The sequence below is a fragment of the Xyrauchen texanus genome, chromosome 18, assembly GCF_025860055.1.
Source record: "Xyrauchen texanus isolate HMW12.3.18 chromosome 18, RBS_HiC_50CHRs, whole genome shotgun sequence".
NCBI lineage: Eukaryota > Metazoa > Chordata > Actinopteri > Cypriniformes > Catostomidae > Xyrauchen > Xyrauchen texanus.
The window spans coordinates 2,509,532-2,536,451 of record NC_068293.1 but is presented as its reverse complement, the minus strand read 5'-3'; positions in this window follow the sequence as shown (position 1 = coordinate 2,536,451).

Genomic DNA, 26,920 nt, shown 5'->3' with positions numbered 1-26,920 from the left:
AAAAGAGTTTATAATGTTTTATACACCTGTTTCAGCAGGCATTTGTTAAACAAGCTCTATATTAGGGTTGAGCGATGTCCCCTAAATTGGCAGTTGACGATGTTGACAGTAAAACATCGCGATGGACGATGATATCGTCGGTGGGGCGGGGCGGGGGGTTATACAATTTCATATAATTTTCAAAAATTATATGAAAAATTATAATTTCGTTAATTTACTAACCCAACTAATGACTCGTCGGTGCTTTATATAGGTTGCACGACACGTGAAGCATTTTCTTTTAGCTTTCACTTAAGAAGAGTTGTGCACTTTTTATTTTAATATATCTCTTTACATAAATACTATTTTCCACTTAAAAACTATAATTTCGTTATTTTACTCACTGATGAGCAAAAGGTCGAGGCAGAAATGACCATGTACCTGCAGGAAATGGCCATTGATGGGGAAGAGGACCCGCTGACTTGGTGGAAAACGAGCGCCAAAAGGTTTCCGTTCATGGCAAGATTAACACGGAAATATCTGTGCATATGTGCTACCAGTACTCCATCAGAGCTGGTCTTCAGCACAGCGGGTAATGTAGTTATTCCAATCCGCAGCTTATTAAAACCAGATAAAGTGAATATGTTGGTATTTCTGGCCAGAAACATCGAAATTTAAACATGGTCTATGGTGAAAGATATTAGACTTTACGCATTTTTCAGCCATCCGTTGCAGAGCTATTCGATTTTGCATATTATTTTTTAAACGTTCATTTGTGTAGTTCATATGACCACTTTACAATATTTCAATAACATAATTTATTTTGTAGCCTGTGCTGAAGTTAATTGTGCAGCTAATTATAAGTGAAAGCGTTAATGCCGAGTTTCGGTCTGAGTGTTGTTCCTGTTTTCTTGTTTTATTTGTTGTTCTTCTATGTTTTAATAAATGAAAAATTCATATTCACCTTGTTTCTTTCATTTGATTTGACATTATGGATTTATGGCCAAGGAAATTTTTCTTTAAAAGTATTAACCAGACAAAAGTTATTTGACGTTCAGCTGGTCTGGGTTTATCTTAAACAATTTCAGTGTATACAAGAGCTATGTGACACTGAGCAAGATTTTCTGAGACACTACAACAACTAATAATTAATTAATAAAGGCTATTTTCTTGTAGCAACATAAAATATTTTAATCTAAATGTACAGTGTAAGACATGTAAAAAAAAAGACAAGAAGCTAACAATGTCAAGATCAATATTTGTGTAGCCTGCCTGACACGGTATTTTCACAGACTAACACGTCACGTCTCTGGCATATACTACAGTATTTAAAATAGCATATATGCATTAGTTATATTCTCAATTTAATTTACAGAGCAATCCCTGCAAAGTTTTTAGGTTAACTATAGAAGAGTCACACTAGCAAGACTCGCAAAAGGGGGCGTGGCATCACGATGGTGGCTCTACATCGTGATGTTGGTCAGCCATCACGATGGACGATGATATCGTCAATCGGCACAACACTACTCTATATCATGTTATGTTGAAACAAACTAATTTATCGATATTACTTAATAAAGTGAATGTTTATCACTTACTTTGTTTATCTCCCCGAGTGTGACATCATGCGCCTGCATCTCGGCGAAATCAGAGTTGAAAATTTCTGCACGAGCCTACAAGTTGTAATTCTGACTTCAAGATGCATTCCATTGCACTTTTCCTAGTAGGAAGTTGTAAAATCTGACTTTCCGAGTTGAATGGAGTGCAGCATTACTTTTCAAAACTTGATCCGACACTGAATGCTCAAGCAGCCTAACATAAACTTCTACAATTTCTACAAAACTCCTGATGTTGCTATAACAATGCAAAAAGCACTTACCAATTAACTTGAAGTGAAAATCAGTCCTCCTTTTCCGTTTAATCAATTAAGCAATCACATGGTGATGCAGAACATCTTGTGTTTTTAAATCCATAATGATCTCTCTCTCTCAATGGCGATAGCGGCTGACGATCTTGAACTCTCCGCTTTCAAATGACATACATCACTTAAATTTAGAAGGCCTCGACCTGGACATATTCTGAAGATCACACCCACCAAGATCAAATATATCAATCTGACTGGCTGATAAATCTGACAATATGACTTTAGATGCTCATTCAATTACACTGTTGAGGGATTCTGTGGAAATTCTGAAGGCCTGAGGTGGGTGGAGCTCAGACTCACTGCGCTGCTTTGGGCAATCGATTTGTGAAACAGTTTACACTTTGCTTGTAAGCATCAAGGAATAAATTCTGACTGGATAAACTTTTTGTTTTCTCTCTTTGTTTGTAGATTAAGAGTGGAAAACTATTTAAAATACAAAAAAGGTGATTGAGGTGATGAAAGGATTCAAAATATTTATTTGTTTGGCATGTTATGCCATCAGAGAAGGCTTTGCTGGGAATTCGCCACTGATTCAGACAAAACAGAGGTACTAATTATTGGACCAAAAACCTCTAAAAATAAGCTGCTAAAATATAATTTGAATGGATGTACTGTTACACCATCTTCTACAGCAAAGATTCCACCTAAGAAATATAGCCAAGTTATGACACATCTGTTGCTGATACTGAAAAACAAAATAATGCATTCATGATCTCAAGACTAGATTATTGTAATGCATTACTGTGTGGATGTACCGCAAGTTCAATAAATAAACTTCAATTGGTTCAAAATTCAGCAGCCAGAGTGCTGACTAGAACATCTCGGGTTACTTAACTGTAACCCCTGTTCCCTGAAAAATGTGGAACGAGATGCTGCACTGATTTAGCGCTTTGGGAACGTCTTTAGGAGTGACCAGCTGTGAATATGTGTGCCAAATGAATATTCTTGTCAAATGAAATTGACAACAATTTATAGCCTCCGCCGGTGACATCATCAGGATACACCGGTAAAGGGGCTATAAATAGATGTGCCACAGGTGCATCGTCAGGTATCTTGTCTGAAGGGCAGTCCTGGAGCATCCTCAGTGCGGCAATGAAGCACAGCATCTCATTCCGCTTTTATCAGGGAACAGGGGTTACAGTTAAGTAACCTGAGACATTCCATATCAAAAAGCTACACTTTGATGCTGCACTGATTTAGCGCTTTGGGAATGAGAATACCCACGCCGCCACACTGTGGATGTCCGGACGGTTGTGTAGTTGTGCTCACAAGAGCGTGAGAGGTCTCAAACATGAGCTTGTTATGTAGACTCAAGGACATAAGAGCCCAGAGTGGCATGAACATCCAAACTATAGAATCTTATAAATGTATGCGGAGAGGACCAGCCTGCCGCATTACAAACATGTTTCAGAGGGACACCTCTAGCCAAAGCTTTAGAGGAGGCTGACCCCTCTGGTAGAGCTGAGCCCGATACCTACTGGCTAAGCTTGACCACGTGTCTCGTGAGGCCAGGGCAATAGCATCCCTCTCTTAATGTGACATAATTTGCTTGGTGGCGGCCGCCCTTAGTTACAACCCCCATGACAAACGAATAGTTGCCCTGACATAAACCACTGGCTAGTCGCGGTGGACATAAGTCTGAGGGGCACGGGCTGGACACAGTCTGTGAAGTCTTTCCTGCTCCGGCATGATAAGCGGCGGGAGCAGAAGGCTTCAGAGTGACCGGATGTCGGAGAAAGGAACCTTAGGCAGGTAGTGAGTATGAGGGTGCAAAATTCCTTTAGCCATTTCTGGGGCAAAATCTAAGCAGGATGGCAAAACGGACAGAGCCTGCAGATCCCCAATTCTTTTAGAGAAGTAATTACCATAAGAAAAACCATCTTGAGAGTCAGACGTTTATCATACGCTGACTCTAGAGGTTCAGGTCTATTTCTAAGTTCCATGAAGAGATCATGGTCCTAGCAGGAGATCTTAATCACATGGCTCCACCGAACAAAGCAAGTGAGCAGAGGATGTTTTCCCAACGGCATTCTGTCAATCAAGGCGTGGCAAGCCGATAGAGTGGCCACATAAACCCTGAGAGTGGTGGGGTATGTGACTGCTGATAATTTTTCCTGCAGAAAGTCCAGAACTGAAGCAATCTGGCAGTTAACTGGATCTGCATTATGTGCACTGCACCATCTTTCAAAGACACCCCATTTATTGGCATAACTTTTTCTAGTAGAGGGAGTCCTATCACTTAGAATGGTCTCAATAACTTCAGGTGAAAGCCCAGTGTCCCTCAGTTGGTACTCTTCAGGGTCCAAACATGAAGGTTCCACAGCTCGGGCCAGGGATAAAATATTGTCCCCTGTGCCTGAGACAGAAGGTCCCTCCTGTCCGGAATCGCCCAAGGTGAGCCGTCTAGGAGAAACATTATCTCCGAGAACCATACCCTGTTCAGCCAACACGGTGCAATCAGTAAGAGGCAGGACCCTTGCTGGCGAACTCTGGCCAAGACTCCCGGGAGCAGAGAAACTGGAGGAAAAGCATACAGGCGCATTCTGGGCCATGTATGTGCTATCGCGTCCAGATCCAGGGGGGCTGGGTGACTCAGAGATATGTAGAGGGGACATTGCGCTGTCTGTTGGGAGGTGAAGAGGTCCACTTCTGCTCTGTAAAATCTCAACCAGATTTGTTCCACTACCTCGGGGTGGAGTTTCTACTGCCCTGTCTGTATTTTCTGTCGGGCGAGTAAATCTGCTCCCACATTCAGGCATCCAGGGATATAAACTGCACTGATTGACAGGAGCTTGCCCTGGGCCCAAAGGAGAACCTGCCGTGCCAGTCTGTACAGCTGGCATGAACGTAGACCTCCTTGATGGTTTATGTAAGAGACTACTGCTGTGTTTACCACCCACACCAGGATATGGCAGCCTCTCAAATTCTGGAGGAAGTATTTCAGTGACAGAAATACAGCCATCAACTCGAGGCAGTTAATGTGCCAATCGAGCTGATGACCATAACATTCCCTTTGAGCTGGACGACCAATTAAGACCGTTCCCCAGCCCATCAGGGAGGCGTGTGTCATTAGCAACTTGTGATGGCAAGCTAGAGTGGGGACCAAAGTGAGGATCCGGGGTCTGAACCGGGGTCTGAACCACATAAAAAGGGTACGAAGCGTGCGCCGCATAACCCTTATCTGCCTTATGGGATGGCCCTTGGATGAAATCCCCTGGCTTTGAGCCACAACTGAAATGGTCTCATGTGCAGAAGGCCCAAAGGGATCACAGAGGACGCAGATGCCATGAGCCCTAGTATTCGTTAATACTGACGAACAGTGCAACCTTGGCCTAGCCTGACTTTGCTCAGGGTGTTCTGAATAGACATGATTTGAGCAGGAGACAATTGCGCCCACATCGTGATCGAATTCCATACAACGCCCAGATAGGTAATTCCCTGAGTGGGAGAGAGAACGCTCTTTTGACGCTGAGTCTCAGACCCAGAGAAACCAGATGAGCTAAGACGATATCCCTGTGCTGAACTGCCAGTTCTTGTGACTGTGCTAGTATCATCTAGTCATCTATATAATTCAGAATCGCGGATGCCCCAGAGTCGCAAAGGAGCCAGTGCTGCAACCATGCACTTCGTGAAGGTCTAAAATCAGACGCAACCCCCCACCCTTATTGGAAACCAGGAAGTATCTGCTGTAATAACCTGACTCTTTCTTTGGAAGGAGAACATGTTCTATGGCCCCTTTGACCAAGAGATTTTGCAGTTCTTTCCACAGTAGACATGCAGGTTTCACAGTAGTGGAGACTATTTAATTCTGTAGCCTTTTCCTACTGTTCTTAGAACCCACATAGAAACATCTGGCAGTAACTTCCACGCTGCTAGGTTTTCTGAGATGGGAATACATTTTGACACTTCCTGTTGAGGGGATGTCGAGTGTTCCGTGTCCTGGACTACGACAGGAAGCAACGGAACACCCAACAATTGGCTGGAAACCGCTAACTCCCGAAACACCAGATGCAGCAGGAATGGAGAGGTTTCATGAGGTATTGGGAAGGTACAGGTGGATGTTTCACATGCCCCAACCTAAAGGGAGCTACCCCCACAAGGCTGGGCGCAAAACCGTCAGGGTTTTCTCTTCTTTGAGATGACGGCCCTGAGGTCTTGCTTTGGGGGCTGCTGAGGGAGACGAACCAGCACCCAGTCTCTACGAGGGGAGCACGATTCACCACTGTGAACTGGTCTGATTGGAGCGCTGGAGGAGTCAGGAGACAACGAGGCAGGTTCAAGTTTAGACCTTTTATTGATCGTGTTTTCCCACACAGATATATAGGTGTATATAAATTTATAGAGCACGATCGAGACGCACTCTCCCGTCTGTCGTGCTTTCTGGCAATTCTCGCTCCCCCTCTCGACATTTGGCGTCCCTTAAATGTCTCTCTCCGTATCACTATAACAAGACAGGTGTTAGAGGTAATTACAAACCAGGTGACAAGCCTTACCGCACTCTCTCTCTCCCGCAGACCAACACATGACCACGCCCCCATGCCACATGCCCCCACCGCTGACTCAGGCGGGGCAACATCCGACCTGCCCACTCCCCCATTTCTGGAGAGAAAGTCAGCCACAACCATCTGCGCCCCGGCCTGTGGACCACCTTGAACTTAAAGGGCTGGAGGGCCAGATACCAATGGGTGATCCGCGCGTTAGTATCCTTCATGCGGTGGAGCCACTGCAGGGGGGCGTGATCGGAACAGAGGGTGAAGGCCCGCCCCAGCAGGTAGTAATGGAGCGTCAGAACCGCCCACTTAATCGCAAGACACTCCTTTTCGATGGTGCTATATTTCGTCTCCCTGAAGGAGAGCTTGAGACTAATAAACAGTACTGGCCGTTCCTCCCCTCCGACCACCTGCGAGAGCACTGCGCCCAGCCCCGTCAGATGCATCAGTCTACAAAATAAAGGGGAGAGAGAAATCAGGTGCATGTAAAAGCGGCCCCCCACACAGTGCAGATTTTACCTTAAGGAAGGCCTGTTGGCACAACTCTGTCCACTGGACCGGATCGGGAGCCCCCTTTTTAGTAAGGTCAGTCAGCGGGCTGGTGACATCAGAATAACTAGGCACAAACCTTCGGTAGTAGCCAGCCAGCCCCAAAAACTGCCTTACCCCCTTTTTGGTCTTGGGTGCCGGGCAGGCTGCGATCGCTGCGGTTTTGTCAACCTGTGGACGCACCTGCCCGTGACCCAAGTGGAACCCCAGATACCTAACTTCCACCCGTCCAATTGCACACTTCTTTGGGTTTGCCGTGAGGCCCGCCCGCCTCAGCGCTCTCAGGACAGCCCTCAGATGTTGCATATTCCGCCGCCAGTCATTACTGTAAATTATAATGTCATCTAGATATGCGGCGGCATACGCCATGTGCGGTCTGAGGATCTTATCCATAAGGCGCTGAAACGTGGCCGGGGCTCCAAACAAGCCGAACGGAAGTGTTACAAATTGGTGTAATCTGAACGGTGTGGAACAAGCGTTTTTTTCTCAGGACCTTGGAGTTAAAGGGATCTGCCAATACCCCTTTGTTAAGTCCAGCGTCGAGTAAAATTGAGCCGCGCCCAACCGATCGAGTAACTCGTCAATACACGGCATTGGATATGCGTCAAATTTGGACACTGCGTTCACTTTCCGATAGTCAACACAGAAGCGGACCTAGCCATCGCTCTTCGGTACCAGGACTACCGGGCTGGCCCAATCACTGTGCGACTCTTGTATTACCCCCATTTCGAGCATTGCCTCTAATTCCTCCCTAACAACCTTTTTCTTGTGCTCCGGGAGGCGATAGGGCCGGCTACGAACCACCACGCCCGGGGTGGTCTCGATACGGTGTTCTATGAGGTTAGTGCAACCGGGCAGGAGAGAAAATACGTCTGCGAACTCCGCTTGCAGCCTCGCAACATCTGTCAGCTGCGACAGCGAGAGGTGGTCTCCGCAAGGGACCGGGGTAAATGAATTTGCTTTGAGCGATATCTCCGGTCCGAGCTCCGCCTTCTCCGGAACCGCCGTTGCCAAGGCTACAGGTACCGCCTCCCTCCATGGTTTGAGGAGGTTGAGGTGGTACGTTTGACGTGACCCTCTCCTATCCGTTTGCTTAACCTCATAATCCAGATCTCCAACTCGTCGCGTGACCTCAAAGGGTCCTTGCCACTTGGCGAATAATTTGGAGCTCGAGGTGGGCAGTAACACAAGCACTTTATCTCCCTGTGAAAATTCCCTTAGCCGAGTGCCCCTGTCATACAGTCGGCATTGGCGTTCTTGCGCTTGAAGCAAATTCTCCTGTTACCCGTCCCAAAGTGTGGAGTTTTGCTCGAAGGTCAAGAACGTATTGAATTTGGTTTTTGCTATCCGAAGATCCTTCCTCCCAAGCTTCCCGTATGACGTCAAGCACGCCCCGTGGCCGGTGCCCATACAGTAGTTCAAACGGAGAAAAGCCGGTGGAGGCTTGTGGGACCTCTCGTACTGCAAACAGCAGGGGTTCAAGCCACTTATCCCAGTTTTTAGCATCTTCGTGTACGAACTTACGAATCATGTTTTTCAAGGTCTTATTAAATCGTTCCACCAGTCCATCGGCCTACGGGTGGTAGACGCTGGTACGAATCGACTTAATGCCTAATAATTCATATAGTTTGCGAAGTGTACGTGACATGAACGTTGTGCCTTGATCTGTGAGGATTTCCTTTGGAATCCCCACTCGGGAGATAATTTTGAAGAGTGCCTCTGCAACACTGCGTGCTGAGATGTTGCGTAGAGGCACTGCTTCCGGATATCGCGTTGCATAGTCCACCAGAACTAACACAAAGCGATGCCCGCGTGCAGTCTTTTCTAATGGCCCAACGAGATCCATTCCAATTCTGTTGAAGGGGATCTCGATCAACGGCAGCGGGCGCAATGGCACTTTTGGGGTGGCCGGTGGGTTCACCAACTGACATTCCCGGCATGCCGCACACCACTTGCGAACGTCCCCGTGAATGCCCGGCCAAAATAAACGGGCCATTATACGTTTCAAAGACTTTTCGTGACCTAAGTGGCCGGCCATTGGATTATAGTGAGCCGCCTGGAAGAGTGTTTCCCGACGGCTCTTCTCCTGGGTACTAACAGCTGTGTTGTAACCTCTTTGGTTTGAGTGTCCTGCGTCACTCGATACAACCGCTCTTTGATAATAGAAAAGTACGGGTATGTGAGCGCAACACCGGGCTGGAGCTGTTGACCATCAATTACTTTCACTTGGTCGAAGGCGTGCCTAAGGGACTCGTCACGCGACTGCTCCAGAGGGGAAGCCCCTCGTCTGCGTCATCTTGACGCGGAGCCGATGTTGACGGCCCCGGCACCGCCTCCCCAGCCATAGTATCACACGCCACACCCCGCGCCACCACTCTACAGGACCCATCCACACACATTACCCTCAGTAAATTTTTAAAGCCGGGACAATTGGTTCCCAAGATTAGTGGATGGGTGAGGCGGGAATCAACCGCTGCCTCGACTCTATGCCTTTTCCCCCTGAATCGTATCTCAACGGTAACCACTGGATATTTGTGAATGTCCCCATGCACACACCTCACCCTCACCAATTTATCTTTATCCAATGCCCCGCCTTGCACCAAGCATTGGTGGATCGAGGTTTGAGAACAACCTTGATGTGTATCCCCCTTCACCCTTACCGGTATGTGATACAGTCCTGCCCGATCGGGGGCAGCCTGTGGAGCGTCGGGGATCCGAACCAGTGTCCCTACCTCCATCACTGGACACCGCTCCTGGCTATGTCCGGCTTCCCCGCAGCTCCAGCAGACCAGCCCAGGTCTTCCTTCCGCACTCGTGGGGGCGGGCTCGCCAACCTGGGTAGAATAACGGAGAGAGACGGGGGGTTTGAAGGGGCAGAAAAGGGGAAGGGTCCTCCGGACCGGGGTCGAGGCGGGCCTCCCCACCTACGAGGAGCCGGAACTGGGCGGGAGTGAGGGGAACGGGGAGAAGGGGAGGGAACAGCAGGCACAGGGGGTGGAGAGAGAGAGAGAGAGGATACTGCCTCGCCGTCTCCTGGGAACGCTGCCATGTAGTCCTCTGCCAGCTGGACGGCTCCATCCAACGACGCCGGGCGGTGGCACTGGACCCACTCCGACATGCCTCGGGGAAGCTGAGAGACGAACTGCTCCAGCACCACCATGTCGACCACTTCCACGACGTCGCGGGTTCCCCCCCACCAGCAGCCATTTCCGGCAGGCGTCACGGAGCTGTTGCGCAAACGCGAACGGGCGGCCGTCCTTCCCGAAGCTTAATGAGCGGAATAACTGTCGACTCTACTCCGGGGTGCGACCGACCCGTTGCTGGATGGCCTTCTTCAAGTTTAGCCCTTTTATTGATCGTGCTTTCCCACACAGATATATAAGTGTATATAAATTTATAGAGCACTATCGAGACGCACTCTCCCGTCTGTCGTGCTTTCTGGCAATTCTCTCTCCCCCTCTCGACATTTGGCGTCCCTTAAATGTCTCTCTCCGTATCACTATAACAAGACACAGGTGTTAGAGGTAATTACAAACCAGGTGACAAGCCTTACCTCTCTCTCTCTCCCGCAGACCGACACATGACCACGCCCCCCATGCCACAACCACACTCTGTTTTTGAGCCTCGTTTCTAAAAGGACTGGGGTGGGGCTGGGTGGCCGACAGCCCCTCCCCCTGAGTGTGGCAAGGAAGGAATTTCCCAAAGGCCTCTTCATGACTCTTCGCCTCCTGGAATCTGGTGATGACCATGTTCATTGCATTACCAAATAAGCCAGAAGGCGAAACCGGGGCATCGAGGAGGAAAACGTTGTCCTTGACAATGTTGAGCCATAAGTGTCTCTCCGTGCTGACCAAAGCAGCCATATACCGGCCAATGGCGTGAGCGTCTGTTTGGTCGTAACACTGCCAGAGTGTGTAGCCTGCTGCCTGATAAGGTGGTCCTGCACGGCTTTGTGGGGAGAGTGGGTCTCTTTAACAATGATGCCGAGCCAGGAAGTATAAGGTTTCCTCCATGAACGAGAAAGCTTGTCATCAAAGAAAGGAAGGGACTGATGTGGCATTCCCTTCCCTTGGCCACCAGACAGAAATCTGTCCTCCAGTTTGGAGCGCTTGGGCATCTCTTGTTCGCGTGGCCAGTCTAATTGAAACCTGGCCACCACCCGAGTAACCACCTCGAGTGATTCCTCCTTCCATCATGCGAGGACTCAAGAGATTCAAGGTCCCCCTCATGAACTGAAGAGGTGACGGAGCACGCTTCAGGATCACGAGAAGGACCGGCTGGATCTGGGGAGAGAGCGAGTGATAGGGACGGACCCGTCTCTCGCTCCTCAGCCAGATCCATATGAGTGCCCCATGATGGAAGAGTGGGCGCTGACTCTCGGAAGTAAGCAAGACGTGTGCGAAGCATTTTGACTGAGAACAGATCGCAATGCTCGCACCTGCCCCGCCCCAACACAAGAGCAGCATGCTCTTCCCCCAAACACACAAAACAAAAATGGTGATTTGTTTATCAATCATTCTTTTTTTTTTTTTTTTAAAAGAGAAAGGTTTCTTTGCACAAGTTCTAACTCCTAACAGAGGAAAGTAGAAAGTTCTGACAGGTCAAGAAGCACAACACACACAGAGTGATCTGACGACAAAAGATCTTACAATGAAACTGTGGCGCATTAATTTATAGCCCCTTTACCGGCGTATGATGTCACCGGAGGAGGCTATAAATTCTTGTCAATTTCATTGACGTGTTGCACACATATTCACAGCTGGTCACTCCTAAAGACGTTCCCAAAGCGCTAAACCAGCGCAGCATCAAAATGTAGCTTTTTGATAGGGAACCAAGAACTATTATAATATTACCCCCATTTTATCATTGTTACATTGGCTACCTGTTCAATTTTGTATTCATTTAAAAATGTTGTTAACTCCGTAAAAAGCTTTGAATGACACAACACAGAAAAGCACAACAGAACACAACACAGCTAAGGGTTCCCACTCTTTTCAAGACACAATTTCAAGGCAGAGTTCACCGTGTCTCTGTCATCTCACACACAAGCATGCGCATGATGGTCATGTTGAGCTGTTTTTAGTGTATGAGCTGGTTGCGCAATACAAAAATCATATCTTATGATACTATACCAGCTAAAGTATCACGATACCTCACGATAGTGTGTTATTTCTTAACACAGTTTGTCATAATGGTTCTTAGAAACAGGCCATACCTTTTGTTGCTCCGGAAGTGGTTAAAATAACTGATGGATGAACTGGGAGAAGGCTCAAATGGACTAACTTCACTGATCTATATATATAACTGGATAGCTCATGACGTCACAACAGTGAAGCTACTGCGCCGCCATCTTGGTATTCCCTAACATTCTGTACTCCTATGCGTCTCAATGGGAAATCGTCTGTTTTGGTGAGTAATTTGTACCCATCCAGTCACATTAAAACACATTTCTTATGTCTGCATACACTGTATCACAATGCAATCTTCCTAAATATGTAATTCATTATTTATTTTGACTTTAATTTTCCCCCCCTGCTTATTCTAAATGTGAGCGTGTTATGTTACTCTTTATTGCAGCAGCATTACGTTCAGCGGCGCACGTGCACACGTGTTTCAATAGAAACAAGTTTAAGAAACTGAGGTAAGATATCAGTAGACATTTTCAAACATATTTTTTGCAGGCTTTAAAGTTTTTATTCTGAATACATAATTATGTTTTGTAGCTTTTGTTTACGTTGAACGTGCATTGTGGTTATTTTCTTAGGATAAATGAATATTAGCTATGCAGCTAACGTTAACTTATTGAGTTATACTGTTATTCATTGTGGTTATTTTCCTAAGTCAGCTTTTTTGGTCAAGTTGAATATCTAATTGCAGATCAACACCGGTTACATATGATAAATATAATGTGGGCTTTCATTAATTCTCTGTGTGTGATTTGTACTTTTTGCAGTGCAGGCCTGAATACGGTCCAGCTCACGGGCATCATTTATAAAGTGATCAATTGGAATAGGCGAGGAGCAGGGCAGGACTGGTAATCTGGACTACCGGACATTTTTCCGGTGGACCGACAAACTTTGGGGCCGATCAGGGTGGACTGGCCATCGGGAGAACCGAGCGGGTCGCTGTGTCGGCCGCGATAATCTAAAACGAGCCGCCGCGTTAGCGAACACTACCCCCAACAACTTTTTGACAGTTATGTCAAATCCGGGCGATTTCTCTTTCCAGTCCAGCCCTGAAAAGGTGCACATGGATATTGTTGAAGTTAAACAAGGTAAATTTGCCGTTTGGATTTCAATAAACATCGCACTGAATGCTAGATAAAACTGGAATTGGTTTGCAACAGGAGGAAAAGCTGTATGAGGAGTCAGCCTGGCTTCACTGAAGAGCTGTTTTAACAGAGTAAAAAATATTATACTGTCTGTTTTTATTTGCAATGAAGATACTTTTGCAACATGCAGTATAAGTCTCATAAAATTACTGTGTTTCAGATAGTTATAACATTTAATATTAATAGAAAAGTTGACCCAAATATGTAAATTCTGTCATCATATACTCAACCTCATGTCCTTCCAAATCCATGTGACTCTTTTGCAGAACCCCCAAAAATGTATTTTGTATTCCATATAATGAAAGTAAATGGTGAGCAAAATAGCTTGTTTTAGTCACCAATGGCTTTCATTATATGGACAAAAACATTTTTTTTAAATGTCATCTTTTGTGTTCCACAGAAAAAGTCATACAGGTTTGGAAGGACATGAGGTTGAGTAAATAGCTGTAGCGTAAGGTCTTAAGTTGGGGTATAAAGTTCAAGGCTTCAGTAACTAGTAGTTAGTTTGCAACTAAGTTGGTGCTTAATTTGGTTGCTCCACCTGTTCTTTAAGTCAATTTTTTTATGTACTTGGAAGCTTTTGTTATTGAACAAATAAATATGTATGATTTCCTTGAGTGTGCATATGTCAATAAACCTATTTCTGATTATGATTTAAAATATCAGGGGATTGTTGAAATAATTAAATGCTCACAAGCTGGTATGTACATGTTCCAGAAATGAATGCAAATGGATAATTCCATTAAGTAAAGGTAAATTAATGTGTGTGTGTGTGTGTGTGTATATATATATATATATATATATATATATATATATATATATATATATATATACATATACACACACACACACACATACTACATATGAACTTGTGTGTGTATACTATGCTACATTTTTATATTTGGTTCTGGATTTATTCTAAGAGGTACTGTCTAGTTACAATATCAACACAAAGCTAGTCGTTTTTATTAACTTTAAAATTTGTTGATGTGCATGCACCCCTAAATTAGTTCACATTTACTATATAATCTAGTCAAAAATGGTTAATAATGTTGGCAAATTATGCAGATGTATAATTTGTCAACATTATGAACTAATGAGCATCAACAGATTTAAACTATGAAGGCAGAGAAACATTGCATCCTGTAACAATCTGCAGATGGATAACTTTGCTTTAAAAAGGGGTATTAATACACTTTGGTGTTGTATTTTTACTGTTGATTATTAAAGATTATGATCGTTATGGACACTCTACATGGGGATAACGACTAATGTGTGCTTAATATGTACATAGTCATAAATTACAACCTGTGGGCACTTTAGCCGCATCCTTAAGTTGAGTGCTGTTTCGCGGTTAAACGCTGCACATGCCGCGATGCCCTCTGTCGGTAGGGAATAGTAAGATGGCCGCCAGAGCACTTCCGGTAGCTTCACCTACTGCTGGCAGTTTAGAATTCTATGAGCTATCCAGTTTTATATATATATAGATCAGTGACTAACTTAATACATTCTTAATTTGATACAAAAAAAACATCAAAACATTCAGTTAAAACAGCTTTACACTTTTATTCCATTATTTCTGTGATTATTTGAATGTTAGTAACATAAAAATACAGATATTGTAACGTTGAAAAGAATGTTTTGATCTACTTCAGTCCCTCTCTCCTGGTAAACAGCAGTGCAAATTGTGTTCGTTAAACACACTCGTTTGATTGCCTCAGGGTCGTGATCAAACCGATCTGGGCTGCGCTTCCCAAAAGCATCGTAAGCTTAAGTTGTTTGAAGAAACCATTGGTGCCAAAAGTTTCTATGATCTACTTAGGCTTACTATGCTTTTGGGAAATGGAGCCCTGATCATAAGTGCAAAGTTACCACCAGTATGTATTTCTAATTGGGAAAAAAAAGAAACGAGTGCAAATTATTATTATTATAATTTTTTCAGAGAAACGGTAAATCTATAAATGTTAAGAAAAAGCGTTTAGGTTTAATGAAGTGACACTAACCCGTGAGTATTCTGCAGTGGTAGGCTATGTCCAAAGGTGTTTAATGAGGGTGCTGGTGTTTACCCCTTTGGCTTAAAATCTTTGTAGACATTAACGGCAGGTCTCATCAAGGCAGGTCGTAAAATCCAAAATAATTCCAAACCTCATTTCGTGAATGATGTTTTAAAAAAGCTTCTCACTCTCCAAATTTTCATTTCAATCAATTTTATCCATTAGGAGACACATCGCCAAATGAACATGCTGGGATTTAGATGTGTGTGTGAGTTTGAAGCATGCAAAAACAAAACATTGGAAAATAAACAATACCATGTAAGGGGCAAATTCGAAACATCATTTTGCGCTCTTAAAGGGCACTGTGTAAAGGGGACACCACTCGAAAAGACTACATTTTTTGTGTTATTGCAGGCATAGGTCGATTAAAATGAAGGTTTTGGCGAAAATAATATTTAATACTGCACATACAACATAACTTACAGTACTACCGTATTAACGGTACTACCGTTTAAAAAATATTGTGGCACCGGCAGTATTTTTAAGTTTTAGTATCACGATACTACCGTAGCACGTGTATACCATACAACCCTAGAGCAGACAGCTCTACACATTCATTTTGAAGCGGGCATCACTTGAAAATTATTTATTGTATTGTACATTCAAACAATACAATAAATACGATTTTTATCCAAAAATTTCATATTCCATGACATTCTGCATTTTATAAAAAAATGTATTACTAGATTCAGTGTTTTCCACATACTACATATGGTAACCGTGGTAAAGCTGACTCCGATTGTTGAATTCTGTGTCATCCGCATACTACATGTGGTAACTGCAGAATAAGCTGACTCTATCATTGAATTATTGAAAGTTAATTAACATCTCGATGTATTAAGGCCAAATCACCATGTTACCAACCCGTGTGAATTAATTTTAAAAAAAAATCAGTAGTCCGAATGTCATCATTGTCTAATGTGTATAACTCACAGGGATGGAAACTCATGAAAGTTGAAAAAGTTGAGACAATCACCGATCCACGAACATGATTTTTGGGGTTATATTTTTTAAAGAATAAGCTAAAAGCACCAACTTAGACTATTTTAATGATTCAAGTATTGCAAATTATCAGCAGAATTGTGCAAAATTAGCAGCAATAAAGGTTATTTTAGTGTGGTTTCTGTTTCATAAATATGTTCAGTTTCATTAATTGATTAGTTTAGTGACCACTTCTGGAGATGCCACTAGGTGGTGACAAACGAGTTTCTTATGTTCTTTGAGTGAGTCATTGAATAATATTAAGATGTTCATGGCCGAAATATGCCAAGAGACTTAATAGTATTTAAGCATTCTAAGAAAAAATCTGATCTATAATTTCCGCTCATTTTGTGAACTGGCGAGCATAACTTTTCATCCAAAAAGACAACAATAATAATCAAATAATTATAATACGTTTCTTTAACGTCCATAATTTCTCTTTTATTAAAATTTGTATGTCAAATCTACTGACTTCAGTAGAACTTTTAAGCATTATAGGAACAGAGCAGATCTACTGTATAATTTTCCTGCAGCATTTAAACTGCTGAGCATAACTTTTATCAAAAGTCAACAATAATAGCCAAATAATACGTTTTCAATAATGTCCTTTTGTCATTGTAAAACGCATTTCACCTGAGTTGAGTTGACACATCAACACTCCACTAAACACCAGCGTCAAGCAGCACTTTACCCATCACATGACAAGAATTGCAGAATGAGTCATGGAGGGGCGAATTTACGATCTTGCCATGCAAGAAAGCGGGAGGTGTGCACAATAAACTTTGAAAACAATTATTTGGAAAGGTCTTAGCGTTCTTTTTTTTTCTTAGTTTTTTTGGTGAATGTATTTTTTGTAGTTCAATAACTGAGGTTTCTGTATACTTGGAAATGGTAACGTAACATTTTTTAAAAATAAATAAAGAGACATTCAATATTTTTTCATAAATTTTTAAAGTTTTAAAATATTTCTTGAAGTTTTGTACTCTCAAAGACATAATTTTTAAGGCAAACAAAGGTAAAAAAACACTTTGGTGTGAAGTTGGAGCCGAGGTTGAGCGTAACTTAACAGACTATTATTATTTTCCAGGACATTTACGTATTTCCATGACTGGAAAACTGCATTGCAAAATTCCAGGTTTTCCAGGACGCTTGGAAACCCTGACACAAAACAGCTCAACAACAGCATAACAATTGCACAGAACAGTACAACACTGAACAGCACAAAACAGAAAAGAAAAGCACAACAGAACAATACAACACAGAACAGAACAACACATCTTGGCACAGAACAGCCCAACACAGAATAGCACAGCACAGAACAGTACAATAAGACAGCACAGCACAATAGCATAGTACAGAACAGCACAACACACAACAGCACTATATCATAGCACAGAACAGCACAACCCAGCATAACACAGAACAGAGCAGCAAAATAAGACAGCACACAACAACACAACACAGAACAGAACAACTCACCTACTTTAAAGACAAGCTTAACCATCATGCATTTCCCATGATGGTCTGAGCTGGTTATTGCTGGTATGGTGCTGGATTAGCTGGTGGACCAGCATAGCCATGCTTTTCACTAGCAAAACCAAGCTGGTAAAGCTGGTTGACCAGCATGGTCTTTTAGGTGAGGCTGATTTAGCTAATTAAGAAGCCTGGTAGAGAATCCTGCACACCAGCATGACATGCTGGGGGACCAGCACACAAAACACAACATATGCTGGGAACCAGCAATGCTGGTCTTTTCAGCAGGGATAGCACAGCACAACAGCACAATACAACTAGGGCTGGGATAAACTATTATTTTTTAAACGATTAATCTAGCGATTATTTTTTCGATGCATCGATTAATCAAACGATTCGTTTTTTCAGTTCGATTCGATTAATCGACTTGTGACAACACCGGTAATACTGGTTTCATCGGGGGTGGTGGTGTATAAAATGTAAAAAAAAAAAAAAACATTTGCCGGGAGTTTGATTGACTGGCGATCTGATCAATCAATCAATCATAATACTCCATTTTTGTCCGACAAAGTAGTCAGGAGTGAGAGAAGATTAACATCGGTGGATTTGAATTTGAATAATGGATTGTAGGCTACCGTACTGACGTCTTTCCGCGGTTAAAACAACAGTCCTTCTGATGTAGGCTTACATTCATGTTTAGCCTATTTGATGCTATAAATTAACCAAGGAAAAGATGATCGGTTCACGAGCAGCTTTAACTGAGGCAATCTGTCACGACACATTAAAGAGCCACAAAATAGTAGGCCTATTTATGGTTTAATTTTCTTTGAATGACCAAATTTCAAAGTTGAGACTTTATTAAATGTTACCTGCTTGGTCCTGTCTGTCAGCGCGTTGTCAGCGTCCTCTATGTATTTTTCACGACATTCATAGCTATAAGCGCATTATTAATAGCTATAAGCGAAAATTTTAGGTGTCGGCAACGTATTATAGCCTACTCCAACATCGAGTGCAATGTGGGGAGTTGAAAAAACACTTACGGTGCTCTGTCATCTGCAGCTGCAACCGGGTGGCGCCTCTTAAGGTGCTGGTGCATTGCCGTGGTGCTAGAATGGAAGGCCATCTCAATTTTGCAAAAACGACATATCACGGAATTGTTTCCTTTTAAATTAAAGAATGCCCATACTTTAGAGGAACGAGTGCATGCCGCCTTGCACTTCTGATATTCTGAGGAGCCAGCCACTCGTGTTGCTACGTCGACGCAAAATATGCCGGCGCCGCCATCTTTGTTTTGGGTCCGACGAATCGACGCGCATATTTTGCGTCGACGTATTTTTTGCGTTGACGTCATCGATGACGTCGACGCGTTGTCCCAGCCCTAAATACAACACAACACGGCACGCACAACACAGAACAACAAAACGTAGACAACACAGCACATAAAAGCACAGAACAGAAAAGAACAACAAAACAGCACAGACCAACACAATAGCACAGCATAATCAGTGCAACACAATGCAAAGCATTAAAGCACAAAATACAGTTAACATTGGGCTGGACAACTTTATCGATTAATTCAAATTTATTTTGACTTTTTTTTCCTTTTCTCTTTTGACAGTTATGTGCACTTCAAGAACACGCTACTTATTGCTTTGAGCGGTGATGTGTTTCAAGTTTACTGCATCTATAGCCAACATTTGGGAAGTTATCATTTTGAAAAACCTTGCAATTTGAATCTCATATTGCTCCGCTGCTCAGCATGTAGCACAAACCCTCTAGAGAGAGCGCCACTCGCTCAAGCAGCACTGACTAATGATAAATGCAGACAAGTAGATTTTGAAACGCAGTTTTGCGAAGTAATTGCGCAATTTCAATCTTAATTCAATCAATCATGCAGCATTAATGGATACCATAGAGATGTCTCAAAGTTCAACATTTTGTAAGTTTCACAGCATTTTTTCCCCCTTATTCCATTTTTTATTTCACATCCACAACGTAAATTCATTTCTAAATCTAAATTTAATAAAATAAAAAAAAGTGTCTAGACTGAATTGTATGATGTCTGGAATTTTATCTGCAGGGGTTTATGATTATAAATGCAAATGGTTTGATTTACTTGTGATGAGTACTTTTGAGGTAAAATTGAGAGTTTCCAGATATTGATTACAAGATAACATTCTAGATATACTTTGTTTAGATAAAATGAATACCTACATTGGCTTAGAATCATTTTGCAGTTTTATTTGATACTATTATCTGAACATTTGAGAATAATTTATTTTTTTATTTATTTTATATTATGTTAACTTCCTGTGGGATGAACTGGGTATTTTTTTGTGCATTTTTCTTGCACACCTATGTTTTCTATAATGAATAGAACTTTGATTTATTTAACCAGGTTGCCTTACATTCTAATATATATATATATATATATATATATATATATATATATATATATATATATATATATATATATATATATATATATATATATTTTAATCATGTTGAATTACTTTTTAGTTTACTACACTTCAAAGTTTAAAAATCGACATGAATAATGAAGTTTTTGTTGTTGTTGTTTTTTTTTTTTTGCCATTTTGCCCAGCCCTAAGCCAACATTCCTTGCTCTACTGCAGCCTGCCTGCCACACACTCACTCTATCTCTCAGTGTAATCACTCTTGTTCTGTGGTCTGTCTGTCTGTTCCACCATGTCTCTGTGCTACTTTAATATAAAGCTATAAACTCTATACCCACTATCATCACTCATTCTCTCGCTTAAGTCTCTGATCTGAGTCTCTCTTGTCACTGCTGATTACATCATTGTGTCTTTGTGTGTTTATACTGCTGTGTAAGTTTTTCAGCACAGCTGCTCCAATTCATTCAGTACAAAAGAAAGTCAGACAAGACCTCGCATCTACCTGTACATCTGCGCTACATGTGCAAATACTGCTATTATTTTGTTTATTGCAATAATGTGCTCATGATGAGTGAAGTCTGGATATTTAGATGAGAGGACTGTTTTTAATACATAAAAAACACCAGCATATAATTTCCTGTTTGGTGGAGAAAACCATAAGTACATTATAATGTTGTTGATTCCAGACCTCATGAAAGACTGACAGAGATCCTGCCATGAAAGAAAGAGCTTAATCTAAGTGTCAACCAACAAACAGCAGGGGTTGAACCACTGTTAATATGTCTACAATCCCTCATCATAAACATTGTTAAAAATTAAATCAAGTTAAAAGTATTTCCAGATAGTCATATGGGGAACTTTGTAAGGAAAATGTCATAGAGGAATTTCAGTAGTATGGTCCGTTTTTGCAAACACAGAGAGATCTCTGTGAAGACAGCAGACTCTGAGCCACTGGCAATATTGTCTCAGACCTTGTGCTGCGATATAAAAAGTCTCTGGACACAATTTAATTTCTGTCAGAGCTGAGGCAGAGCTAGCACAATGGATTTCTTTCAGTATTTTGCCACTGCTGCAAACTGAGTGGCTTGGTTTGGTGAAAGTGCAACCATTCTCTGTCTCTGATACACAGCCTCTATCATTCATTCATACTCTGAAAGCATATCTCTCTTTCTCTTCCTCTAACACACATACATGTGATAGATTTCATCAGTACTGTACTGTAACTGGACTACTGAGCTGGGTACAGTAATGAGATATAATGTCAGAGCAAAGAAAGACTTGATACAGTAATTCATGCATGAGAAATACCTGCTATAAAATCACAGATGTTTAGCAAACATTCTTGGTAAAGGTGAAGTGTTGTATTTCTTCAATGTTAAAATATTTTTATTTTATCCGAGTTTAATTTGTGAACAACAATAACCAAGCCATTTGTAGTTTGATTCCCTGAAAAGTTAAAAAACTGTCACTTGTTGGCGCTTCTAAAACATTGATTTGTTTGTTTAAGCATCGTGACAGTGAAAATATACACAAACAAAATTGGCTCAATGTTCTGAGTTTGGAGCGAGACCATTTTGTTGACCAATGGAAAACAGGAGGATTTTGGAAACCTGTTTGGAAAGAGTAATTATTTTTGCAATCCAGCCTCATGAAGCTAATAGTGCAGAAATTACATAAAATATTGGCATGTAAATCATTGAAATATATTCATTTTTTTAATTATTTGTTTTCAATGGTATAATATATAGTAAAGATGAGAATGGCAGAGTAATATTGAACAAGAGTATGCTGACAGAGTAAAGCAGTGTTTTAGGGTTATATTAGGTAGAGTGACTAATGTAACTATGTAAACCCTAGAGTTAGCCCTACATTAGTCTACAACATCTATTTTATCATGTGGTTTAAACCTAATGAGGTGAAGTGTTGTGTTTGTGTCATACAGTGTGAAAAAGAAGCTTGCCATTGGGTACCGGTACAAAACACAGCTGGGAGTGCATGATGATACTGACCTGGAGTCTATTGTGCTTCGTTATCACTGCTGACAAGCTCCATTGCCAGAGGTCATTCAGTGTTTTAAATGCATCATTTTGAATGATGGAATGTCTTGACTGTGAAAAATGCTGCCTTCTCATGATGCTAGAGTGCCTTCTTTAGATCATACCTTCATTTAACCCAAAAAAAATCACTGTTAAATCGGTGGTCTCAACCAGGGAGCAAGGGATCACTAGAGGCCCTTTGAAGTCAAAAAGGTTTAGGACCACTGTGTTAAATCATGGACTGACTGGGCAGGAATACTGAGGCACAGCCTTAAGGAAATTGGTGTCAGACTTCAAAGGCACTATAATGTCATTTCAGTTGAACAAAAACAAATTATAAAGATAACCAAGCAAATATTTACAAGACTCATTTCTTGGTTGAAATAGAATTTTAATAGAAACAAACTCCACATATAAATTAACTGACAGCTCATTCAGATGATATTGTTATGTTTACAACTGCCCACTGAACGGCGTAGACAGTATTGTGGGTTTTCATGGGCAGTGAAGGATACCGTCTTAAGGTTTTAGACACAGAGATGGACTAGGACCTGTTTGAGTGAAAGGAAGACATGTTCTGATGATCCAGATAAGAGACAAAGCTGGAGCATCAGAACATGTCTTCCTTTCACTCAAACAGGTCCTAGTCTATCTCTTGGGCAAGCTGGAGCATGTCATCAATCCCTACTGGCACACTGTACCACATCTTTCTCACAATCTGCGTCCAAGAATGTGTAACACAACTTTCCTCCATCTGCTAATAAAGAGCATTCGGCCACAAAACCAAACTGTCTCCTTACGTACCTACAATTGCAAACATACAGACATCTGCAGTCAAGAACTGAAACCTCAAGATCTGAGAGAAAAACTGGCCATTTAACAGTCCAAAGGAATCCCTTTAGACAATGTACGGGGTTAGTGTTTTCAGGTGCATTGCTTCAAAAAGAATGAAGGTTATTCAAAGTAGTTCTCCTTCCTTGTAAAGCTGCTTTTGCTAACAGCACCACAGGCGGCCACCCAGGACTCTCTATTGATCTGGCTGCAGAGTGATTAAGTAGAGTTTTACATTAAGGTCAGTCCACTGCCTCTCTCTCTTTCTCTCTCCCTCCATCCCTCTCTTTCCATTCTAAAAGGGACACAAGTGCATTGACAGACTTTTGAACAGTCTTAGTCCAGGCGTACATGGTGTGAGTTCTGACACTCATGACAGCATGAACCCCTGCACATGTTACGAGTCAGTTAACCAGCAAATCTTACAGATGTGGTGGTTCGCACTATTCAAGTTATGACTTCATCTACTGTTTATGCCATTGTCCACTGTATAAACAATTACCATAAAACAAACAGCAATGTTAAATTCTACCAGCGTACCAATAATCAACATGATCTGCCAAACTAGGCTGTGTGTGAATGAATTAAAATCCTTGTAGAAATTGCAAACAACATGTAGCTAGCTATAATGCACTACAACTCACCTGACAGCTGTAGCTCTTAAAAGATCCTCTGTAAAATCTATGACGACCCTGTCATGGTAGACATTGCTTGACACATCACACAGGATTCATTGCTCTTGTCAGAGTATGTTCATCTGATGTTTTTGTTGCCTCCTGATTGGTATAATTTTCATTTAACCCCACACACCTCACAAATTCAAGCCAACCATCCCCAATTTTTGACATGTTTGGGAGGTCCTACGCTGCTCGGAACTGCTCGTAATAACTACACAAATATCTGCAACCACACAAGCACCAACAATTACCATGCAATTTCTCCCAACAGGAAAAGATTGGTTACAGCTCATATGAAAGACATACTGTAGCTTAAGTAGTCGTAGGGTCTGTTCCAACACCTAGTGAGCTCCCTCCAGAGGGGGATATTTAAAATCTTAGGTGCACTTCCAACCCGAAGGCTTTTCCAAAAGGTAGTTATCTTAATTATGCTGCCTCATATCTTGTTTTGGCCAAATTCTTAGATAGCATTGTATGTAACCTTCTCCGGGCAATCCATCCCATTATGCACTTTGATGAGCTTGATGGAAAAAAAAATCCAAGGTGGCAGACATATCAAGAGAAATTTAGATTATAAATATACTTCTCATTAAGATTTAGCATATTAATGTGGGTATGACATGACCCTGTCTGCATTTCCCCTTCTTCCCTGTCGGTTTTGCTGTGTGTTGGTGCATGTGCCTGCGTGTTTCCCTTTCCCTCTTCTGTTTTGCAGTTGCCATGTGGAGAACGCCATCTCTGATGCCTTGGCAACGCTCATTGTAAACCAGTTTTGTTCTCTAGTTTAAGTTCCACCAGTCAGATATGCTGTACTTGGGTTTAGTGTATAATATTTCCCATGGTTCCATATTTTCTCTACTTGTGGATTTATCTGTTCACTTATCTGTTTACTCTCCAATACCATCTCCACTCTCCCATTCCAGCCTGTACTTGGATTATGGACTTTGTTTCTTTGTATGCTTGTTTGTTACAATAAAAACCTTAACTTATTCTATGCATTAGGGTTTCCACTTCCAATCTTGTGACAGTGTATGACATACTGATAGGATATTGGTCTTGGTGGACTAGATCGGCTTAGCTGCTGCTGCAGAGCAAGTACAAAGACATGCCACTGCTAGAAAATACACATACATGCATGTCATGTGGACATGCTGCTGCTGATGCACAATTAGACAAGTGGAGGGAGTGTTGCAGTGGTGTGATGTAATGTGACAGTAATGGGAAAGTTGAATATACTAGGATGCCTGGAAAGGTTGAATCAACTGGGCTACATCATTCTGAATAAGATGTAGAGGCTTTCATTGCACACACTGAAAGTCCAACCAAGAGTGAGATGCAGTAAGTGAGAGTGGATTAGGGAACTGTACCAGAATCCAGGCTGTTTCAAACAGAGTAGCTTCCATGGTAAGATGTAAAATGTTCCACAGGAATCTGCATGTTCTAATGTGGTTAGATTTTGGTTTGTGAATGATGGGTCATGGTCATGGCCATGACACTTAGGTTCATGGCTTTCTGTGTGGGTGAGATGATTGTGTGGTCTATTAAAATGATGGACAAAGTATTGAAAGGAGTGGTTCTTATGAGTCTTGGTTTTCAATAAATTAAGCTTCAGATGATGAACGTTTCTCCAAGCAGAAATGCTTGCCAGTCATATAGTGATACATTAGGATAACTGGTTGACAGTGTGAGAGAGACATTATTGAGTATAATTTATAAGAATGATAAAAAAAAGTAATGAGGTAATTTGGTGTAAAGGGAGTGCAAATGTGGTCTGAGTACTGAACCTTGTGGAACACCAGTGCGTAGTTGGTGTTGAGATGAAGTGGATTCTTGATGTCCGATAGGATATGTTCAGGTGGAGAGGGAATGTATGAGACTCAGATTAATAGGTCACTGTGATACTTCAAATGAACTGAATTATCCATTATTCAAAGGTTAAAAAAGCATGTATGCATGGTTCATATTTCAAAACTCACAAAAGACAACCTGTGTGAGCAGAGAAACCAGAAAAAGCCTCCAATGTGGCAGAATCAGACAAAATATGAAAAACTCCTCTCACTGTTCCATGTGTTCTCCAGGGCTTTCTCTAAGGTGTTATCCAGCACGCACGCACGCACGCCCGCACGCACGCACGCACGCACGCACGCACGCACGCACGCACGCACGCACGCACGCACGCACGCACGCACGCACGCACTCACTCACTCACTCACTCACTCACTCACTCACTCACTCACTCACTCACTCACTCACACTCTCTCACTCACACTCTCTCTCTGTTCAGCAAGGCCTTTACTGTAACGGCATGGGCCAGTTTTGTGAAAACTCTGTCACATAGCCAGTCTTAGCAAAATCAATCAGCTCTTTTCTTTGAAAACAATATCTATCACTCAGATCACTGTAACTTTCTTCACACACTTCACTGTTTCATAATCATGATGAATCTCAGACAGCCTTCTTTACTTTGAGAAAAAACATTGCTCTCTTGAGAAGCTTGGCACGCTAATGAATATCATTAGACAGAATCTGAATGTAAATTTGAGGCAAAGAGTGAAGTGCTGTGAAACTTAGTTGAACCATAAAATGTAGCAGAGCTCACCTTTGATTTAGAGTCCAAATTTCTTGCACTCTCCCTTTTAAAGCTATTGAGCTCTAGTTTGAAGCACAAGCTTTGAAGCTTTGGTGGATTTTCATGTGAAGAAGCATATCATTGGTTTGATCCAATGAACAATACGCCCCTCACTGAACCAGTTGGTAATCTCGTTCACAAACAAGCTGAATATACTGGTAAACACGTTTGTGAGCAATATGAATAAATCAGTCATCATGTACAATGATCTGCTGACCAGCAGAATGAGAGGAGAAGCTACATGTGGATCATTCAGTTCGTCAATAAGAAAAGGGGCCAGATGAATTATGAATAAATGTATTGTTTTTTTTTAAATTGATTGATAAAAATGTAATGCACAACAAATCACAGTATGATAGATATGTGTTGTTGTCATTTTGTCACAGTCTGTCTCCCTCGTGTTTCCTAGGACTCTTATTTTGAAGTGTTTCCAACGGCTTTGCCCTTCCCTCCTACAGTGCTTTGTGGCCGCCTCCCAGGCCTTCTGACCCGGTCCCTGCTTTGTGGCCACCTCCCAGGCCTCCTGACCCGGTCCCTGTTTTGTGGCCA